The following is a 6,000-nucleotide window of genomic DNA, read 5'->3' as shown; positions in this document are numbered from 1 at the left end:
GTTTGGATCAATAGATATAAGGTATCGATCAAAATCTCGCCCTTTCAGTAGCATGCAGAGTCTACGGAAGCAGGAGGAGCGGACTGCGTTGACCTGTGCTGTCATGTTGCGCTTGTCGTCTAGAATGATTCCCAGGTTTCTTGCATGGTTGTTTGGTGTGGGGTTGGCTCCGACCTCCGATGGTTACCAGGTGGCTTCCCAGGGAGACCTCTGGTTCCTGAAGAAGAGCACTTCCATCTTGCCATAGCTGAGTATCAGACAGTTGGCTTTCATCCAGTGAGTTACGCTGATCATGCAGATGTTATGTTAAGGGAGATTTGTAAAGCACACGTTCAACAACAGGTCTCTTGGCGCTGTTAGTTAACTGCCGTTATCTGAATCCTCGCCTAGCTGTAGGCCTGAGTAAATAGCCGTGTTCACCATTTTTCTAAAACCCATGTAGTTTGCTGCTTGTGTGATTGCCATGGGCCGAGAGTTCCAGAGTTGGGGGCCTCGCATGGAGAACCGTGCCCCTCCCACCCTTTTGCATTTAAATCTCGGGACCACCAGTAAGTTCATCAGAGCAGATCTGAGGTTACGTTTATTGAGTGTCCATAGATCCTTGTGGATAAGTACTTGGGGCCTTTGCTGTGGATCGCTTTGAAGATAATGCACCCTGCTTTAAACCTGGAGCGCTGTGCCACTGGGCGCCAATGACGCTCCTTCATCCGCGGCTTCGTGTGGCAGTGTCTGGATTGTTGTAAAATGATTCTTGCAGCTTGAGTTTGTACCAACTGAAGTTAATGATTCTGATTAATAGTGAGTCCCAGGTAGAGGACATTAGCATAATCGATTCTAGACCATATCAAGGCAATAATGATTAGAAGGCTGACCTCTCTAGTGAACAATCTTTCAATTTTTCTGAACTTCCAAACTGAAGAAAGCAAGAGGACGTTACCGTGCTTACCTGGGGTTGCATGGACAGGTCACACATCAATTTGAATGGCAAGGCTCTTTTCCCTGCTCTTGGGATTGGGTGGGGGACTTAACTCTGTTGGCCAGTAGGCAGGAGTCCAGCAGTTTAATTTATTGTTGAGGATGACAATCCCTGTTTTGTCAGAAATAAGTCTTAGCTGGTTGCTGTTCATCCAATCTCTGATGAATAGCAGAATATTCTAGATGAGTTCCTCACAGTCCGATGTCTCATCAATTGTAAAATTCAACTGCATATCATCCGCAGAGTTATAAATGTTTACCTTCATTTGTTGTGAGGTATGTATCCGGGGGTGGATGTAAAGGTTGAAGAGATGGGGGGACAGGGAAGAGCCCTGAGGTACCCCACAGTTCACGCTGACTTTAGCAGAACTGTAAGGTGACTTTAAAAAGGATTTCATCTCATTTAAAGCAGCTCCGGTGTGACCCGCAGCAGCAATTCGATTCACTAAGATCCCGTGGTCAATGGTATCGAATGCTGCGGACATCCAATAGGACCCTTGCCTGTGCGCGTCCTTCATCTGCCCCGCCTTTTAAGTCGTCCACCACGGATAAGATGATCGATTCGATGGAGTGAGAGGGCCGAAAGCCTGCCTGGTGCGGGTCAAGAAAACCAGTCTCTTCTAGGAAGGAGCATTGATGTTTTGCTACACGCGCCTCTAGGATTTTTGCGGGAAAAGGGAGAAGAGAGATGGGCCTGTAGTTGTCTGGCCCCTGAGGGTTCTCACCAGAGGGCATATTAACAAGGAATGGCGATATTTTTCGCAAAACGCGCTTAGCGTGTTAATTGTTATTGCTGTCTATCGCTGGATATTGTAGCGCAGAAAACATGCTATTAGCAACGTTTATCTCCATTGTGCTAATATATCCAGCGTTACCGGCGAAATGCCTAAATATCGCTGGAACTCCAGGGATATTTACGCGTTAACGCCAATGGGGACTTAACCTGACAATCCACCTCCCGTTGGATAAACAGGTAAGTCAACTTTTTAGCAGGTGTTAGATTCTAGCGATAATCGCACTTAGCGCAATTTTTTTTATCGCTTCGCCTGCCTTGCTATTAGGCGATAGCGAAGTTAGCAACTGCTTTCAGTCGCTAACAGTTTGGGTACGCCCACTTTGCATGTCATTAGCGATAAATATCGCTGACATGCAAAGCGGGCCCCAAACCGTCCGCTATCGGCTGAAAGCTGTCACTAACTGCTGTTAGCGACAGCTTGCTGATAGGGCGATAAAAATATTGACGCTGGAGGGGCAAAAAGTTTGGCTAAAGCGGCGATACGGCCCTTGCTACTATGCCCCCATGTTTTGTTTAAGCGGGATGCCCTCTGCTTCTTTAAAGGCTAGAGGGGCATCTCCTTGCATAAGGGATAGGTTCAATATGGAGCGAGTGCTTTCTGGAAAAAAGGAGCTGAGAATTCGTTTTTGTATATGTGGGGGCCATACATCTTTAGGGGAGCCTGATTTACTTTGTTTAATAATTCTTCAAGTCATTCCTTGTTAATGCAGGAGAAGGTAGAGATGGTAGGGGGGTTGCTGTTTTCTTGGATGTTTTTCATATCCTGAAGGCTGGGGACAATGGATTCTTGTTTTTTCTTTAGTTTGGCTAAAAAAAAATATTAAAATCATCGCACAGTTTCTGTGAAGGAATGATAGGAAGTGTTACTCGGTTGGGGTTGGATAGAGTCCTCACTATATTGAAGATGTCTTTCGCTTTGTTATCTGAGCTTATGACTTTGTTAGTGCAAAAATATATTTTTGCCTCTAAAATGGCTTTATTAGGCTGCTACGTTTTGAATAAACAGCTCCTTAGTTTCTGGTGAGTATGTTCTACGCCATTTCCGTTCATCCTGGCGCGTTCTTAGTTTTGCTATTTTTAACTCCGCTGAGACTATTTGGATGCCTTGTGTCGCCGAGCATGACTAGCCTGATTTTGCAGAGTGGTGTGTGTATTACTGGCCACCAAATTCCATTTTGAGATTTCTTCTTCAAAGTTGTCTATGTTGCCTGTCGTGGCGGGTAGTTTGAGTGTCAAGGTTTTGCAGAAGGAATTCAAATGTGTGAGATTTCAATTTCTGCCCATAATTTTAGGGCGAACCTTGGGTTTGGGTAGTATAATGTCACTTGGTGTAAAGCTTATTAGGTAAAGGTCTGACCCTATACACGGGTGGATTACCAGATTCGAGAGAGTACGTTTAACAGACCAAAGCTGGTCTAGCGTATGTCCTTTTTGTATGTGTGGGCCCATGTATATATTGTTCAAGAGTCAGACTCTGTAGGGTATCAGTCAATCCACTGCAGCTCTTGTCCCCTTCCTCTTCATTCGCCCAGTAGTTCATGTCTCCAATTATTAAAACTTTAGCTTATCCATGGTCAGTGAGGCAATGCTGTTTGCTAGGTCTTTGGAATATCCCAGCATCGCTATATGCGGTCTATAGATGAGTACACACTCTGATGCAGAAGTGGGGGAATCCAGCGGCATCGTTATACTGTCAGATAGTGTGATCACTAACGGGGACATGGCGGGGACAGATAGACATCATTTAATGCCCGCTGCCGCACCGCCCCCTCTTTTCCCAGTGGATCTATTAGTCTATAGAAGGTCTTCATTTTCTGGTGGTGCCGCTAGTATGTTAGGAGTGGATTCATCTGCTAGCCAGGTTTCTGTCATGAATAAAATATCTGGTCAATTTGTATCTAAAAGGTTGAAGGTTTCTAACTGGTGTTTAACCGTGGAGCGAGTGTTTAGGTGTACAATGTTTCGTTCCTTTATTGGGTGTTGTTGACTATGGGGATTGTATTCCTATGACTCGTTAAGTGTTCCGCAGGCCATAAAGCGCGTGTGTTTATTTCTGGGGCGGAGTTGAGAAGGCCTCGCCTATTGAGCTTGTGTTTGACTAAAGGATCAAGCTGCTGCTTGTCTTGTGGCCAGATGCTTTAATTCTTTGGACATGTAAATACATTTTTGGGGATAATAACTGACCCCTGGCCCTGTCAGGATGCGGAGAGGCTCAGACAGATTTCCCTTTGGCCCGCCAGCGACGTGCCCGCTGCGCATGTCTGCTCTGACGCCAGTGTTTTGAGCCTACAGAGCTCAACATGCTCCGCCCCTCGCAGCTGATTGGTTCCCCTTGGACTGCGTCAATAGGGTTACATTGTGGCAGCCCATGAGGACAATGGGGGTGGATAACAGTATTTTTAACTTTTTAGTTGATTTGCATAAGTCAACTAAGGCTAATGTCAGGTTTTCTCAGGACCTTCGGGTCATCAGGGACCTTGAGACAAAGAGGGGAGTCCAGCAAGGGTGCATCCTGGCTCCATTCTTGTTTAATCTTTACATTAATGATCTGGATACTGTATTAAGAGCCACTGGGGTTGCTTACCCGTGTGTAGGGCGGCGTGGCATTCCCGTCCTGCTTTACGCGGACAATGCCGTCCCTATATCCAGGTTTGCAATCTCTATTAACCGCATTCTCCAGTTTTATGTTGGACCGGGATCTGGCAATAAATAATTCAAAATCTTACATAATGCAAGTGGGGCAACGACCCAAAAAAGTTTTCAATTCAGTGTTGGCCCTGCTAAAATCCCCCGCACTAGCGTTTTTTTCTTATTTAGGGGTTCTTTTTGATGATCATTTGAAATGGGGTCCATTAATCTTGAGGAAAAGGAGGACCTGGCCCGGGTGAATGCGGCAATTTTTAATTTTGCTGCAAAAATAGGGAAGAAACCAATTGGAGCTATGCTGAACGTTTACCAAGCCGAAAGCATGGCCACAGCTAGCTATGGAAGTGAAATCTGGGGACACATTGCTGTGGATTCTCTCCAGGTGGCTGAGAATGACTTTTTGAAGTGCATATTGTGTGTTCCGTGTGGAATATCTAACCTAGCGGTCCATGAGGAATTGGGGGTCCCTTATCTAAATGATGTTCTTGCGCTGCGCCATCTGGTGTTTTGGTTGAGGTGCTGGTTAAACAAAGAGTTAACTCTTAACCATTTGATTTTAAGAGAGTGTTTGTCCCTCGATAATGCATCTCGAATTCCCTGGCTTAACTACATTAAAACCAGCCTGGAAGGGATAGAGTGCGCTGATCTATTCTGTAACCCTAAATCTCTTGTTAAGAATGATGTGGAATTAATTAGGGTAGCCTTCTTAACCTAAAGGAAATTGGAAAGGGAGGCGCAGGAGATGCTGAAACCCAGTGTTCGTATGTTGTTAATGCTCAAAACAATTCCGACAATGGAACCTTATCTAATGTGGTTTCTATCAATATACGAGAGGTTCTTATTGACTAGGGGGCATATTACCAACGTTAAGCGATATTTATCGCTAACGATGCTTAGCAACAAATTTTTTAACGCTAAGCATCGTCAGAAATTATCGCAAATAAACCTTGCTATTATCAAGGTTTATCGCAAATGCGATAAAAAACGGCCGCAATGCATGAATATCGCTGAAAAGTCAGCGATATTCATGCATTACCGAGCTAATGCTCTTAGCCATGTTATCCACCTCCCATTGGATAACATGGCTAAGAACTGCTCAGGGCAGGTGTTAGTTTTTGGAGATATTCGCGCTTAGCGCGAATATCTCCAAAAGTTGGTAATAGGAGATAGCGATGCTAGCGACTGTTTCCAGTCGCTAACATCTTGGCACGCCCACTTTGCATGTCATTAGTGATAAAATATCACTGACATGCAAAGTGGGGCCCAAGATGGTCGCTATCTCCTACTAGCTGTCGCTAACTGGTGTTAGCGACAGCTAGGTAATAGGGAGATCATTTTATCTCCGCTTTCTTGGCTTTTAAAGCCAAAAAAGCGGAGATAAACCCCCTTGATAATATGCCCCTTGGTTTCGGATGAACCTTTTTCACCTCTTGCTAGCCAGGTCTAAGGGATACAGTAGAGGTTAAGTGCTAGCTCCCTGTGGCTGCGACGGACTGTCTCCACAGGATCCGCTTCACTTTATGGTTTAATGTAAGTTTTATGAAACCCCTCGAAGGTATTTTTTGATTCCCATTTTAAAAAGA

The sequence above is a fragment of the Lissotriton helveticus genome, chromosome 11 (assembly GCF_964261635.1).
Source record: "Lissotriton helveticus chromosome 11, aLisHel1.1, whole genome shotgun sequence".
Taxonomy (NCBI): Eukaryota; Metazoa; Chordata; class Amphibia; order Caudata; family Salamandridae; genus Lissotriton; species Lissotriton helveticus.
The sequence above is the reverse complement of the archived record's forward strand: the minus strand, read 5'-3'. Positions refer to the sequence as shown.